Source organism: Amblyomma mixtum, chromosome 9 (assembly GCF_055824585.1).
Source record: "Amblyomma mixtum isolate Tamu chromosome 9, ASM5582458v1, whole genome shotgun sequence".
Classification (NCBI taxonomy): domain Eukaryota; kingdom Metazoa; phylum Arthropoda; class Arachnida; order Ixodida; family Ixodidae; genus Amblyomma; species Amblyomma mixtum.
Window position 1 is genome coordinate 23,464,207 of NC_143020.1, and position 2,433 is coordinate 23,466,639.

The following is a 2,433-nucleotide window of genomic DNA, read 5'->3' on the forward strand; positions in this document are numbered from 1 at the left end:
TGGTAATTTAAGAGTTGATGGGGGCAACACATGCTTTCACCTTGCGACATGTCGTCTAAATTGCTTGCCATCGCGCTGAGTTTTTTCTTCACATCCTTGAAAGCGATGCCCACTCGTTCACCTACTCCACCCATGAAGTGCAACCAAAAAGCGACCACTTTTTTTTTATGTTAAAGCTATAATAACTGAGTGGCAACAATGCCATGATTTGAAAATTTTGCAATACATTGCAGAAAGTCTAGGTCGGGATCATGGTCGGGATACTTATATGGGCATTTTCTATCTCACTGCAGCGGCCGCCATCAGGTATCACAAATGCCAGCATTGCTTACATAGCAGGGTTCGTGGCGAGAGCTCTTGAAGAACGTAGAAGGTGCAGCTCCTGGCCTGCCCTTTACCAGTCGGATGGGTCTAGTCCGTTGCTGACTCATTAACCTACAGTCAAGGGGGGGGGGGGGGCATTAACCTACCCAAAATCAGAGTTCGTCAGTGTTCTGGTGGCCACTAAGAAGGCTTGATATTGCCCCGCCGCATATAAAAATAAGCAACGTGCGGCAGCAGCTGGCTGCAGCTATTACTTTCGAGGATCTGGCAGTGCTCCCTTTTTGTTGGCAAAGCAAGGGAGGACCACTCCGCAAGCACAGTATCTGTGGTGTTCGATAATTTCGTGAGGCCAATCTTATCTAACGTAGGAGCTACTGTCACAGACTATAGGGCAGCATATACCGCAAAAAAAGCTCGCCAGCCAGCCGCTCCACAGCAAAGTGCTCCGTATTTAGAATGAACACTATGCGAGAAACATTATAGATCTGGTTTATTCTGCGTAATTAAATCAATCAGGCTATATGCGCCAAAAAACCTTATGCACTAAAGGCTGTTGGGCACGGCCCTGCCCAACATTTGACAGGGAAAAAGGAATTGACTGATATCTACAAGCGCCGAAAGCAAACGTTTATTGGATGCATTAAAGTTCAAATGAAATACCATTGCTACACAGGAAAACCGACAGAACGCTAATCTCTCTATATAATTTAAGGCTCTAAACTAACGTTTACGTGGATAGCAAAATTAAAATTGACCGCTGTGCTCAAATGTAAAGTAATTCATGTTTGGTGCCATATACAACTGCACAAATAAAAAAAAACGCTCTTATGACGATCTGCTTTATCTCGGTCCTAAGTCTGCTTCCGAATTTAGGAAGATATTATACCAGTAAGCTATCTTGTCCTTTGCCGGCGCTCCTGTGCGGTAATTTTCTAGCGCGCATCGCACACAGACCTGCGACAGCAGCGTTTTCGCGGTTTACGCACGACCGCCTCAGAGAAAGCACGCATGGGGTAAGCGCGCCACCGTGCGGCGAGAGGAGCGGTCACACCGCTCTCTCAAATTACGCTCTCTCCGTGCGAATGGGATGGCCGGCCGGAGCAAAAGCGCGCTTCGATCGCGGAGGCCACGGCCGGCGGAGCGGACGCCCTGCTAGCGCTGCTAGCTTCGTGTTCGAGTGCGACAGGAGTTGCGCGAGGCGCGATCTCTGCGTTACGCCGTCTCGGCGAAACAAAAAGGGGGTAGTACGAAGGCCGTAATGTAAAACCAAAACCAAAGCGTATGTACAGGATGGTCCACTCTCCGTGAACACGCGAGTATGCGGCCGCGGTCTTCGGAGAGCCGGTGAGCCTGTCCCTACCGTTCACGAAAGAAGTGGCGGACGACGCGCAGGCAATTTGCTCGCTGCTCGATTTTCCAGCCTTGCGACTGCGAGACGCAAGCCGCTGAACCAATCAGCGAGACAGTCGAGCTTTCGGCAACGACGCCGCCCGCGGACACGCCGAGCGACTAACTGCGCTGCCCCCCGGCCAACGTTTCTCCCTGGCTGCCGTAGTCGTCGCTAAGCCTAACTGTTTTTCATCGATGCCGCAGCTGAGGGCGCTTCGGAATTGGCCAGCGCTGTAGTAAAGGTGCTACTCGCGTCACCGTTTTACTGTGTTCCTCGTCTCATAATAAAATAAAGACATGATCGATTTCTGCGACGCCTCCAACAGCGGAGCTAGCAGACAGCAGGCCAGCCGCACTGGGCATCAGGAAGAAATTTGCTTGTATCGCAGTTATCACTTCTACCAGCAACTCGGTATTGGCCAACGATCCTCAAAAATGATTCATTTGTTACATTCCTCTACTCCAGGGCTTGTTATGAACGCGAGCAAAGAATATTAGCGCATTTTTCTGACGCCGGCGGCAGGCATATACAGGCCGGCAGCTTCACACTCGCTGTCCGTTTCAGACGAATCTTCACTGCTGGACTCTGAGCTTTCAGTGCCCGAGTCGGAACTGTCACTTCCATGAAGCAAAATTAGTGCCGCACGGCTCGAAGCAAGATCATTGCCGTCCACTGTTGACTGGAAAGTGCCCGTCTGTCCCGGCTCGCCCGGCTCACCA

The 2,433-nt window shown here is 50.8% G+C and overlaps 1 pseudogene; it reads left to right on the plus strand.

The window, feature by feature from the left end:
* The first annotated feature begins 93 nt into the window (after positions 1 to 93).
* LOC149328511 (uncharacterized) lies at positions 94 to 779 on the plus strand (annotated as a pseudogene).
* Positions 780 to 2,433: the final 1,654 nt, after the last annotated feature.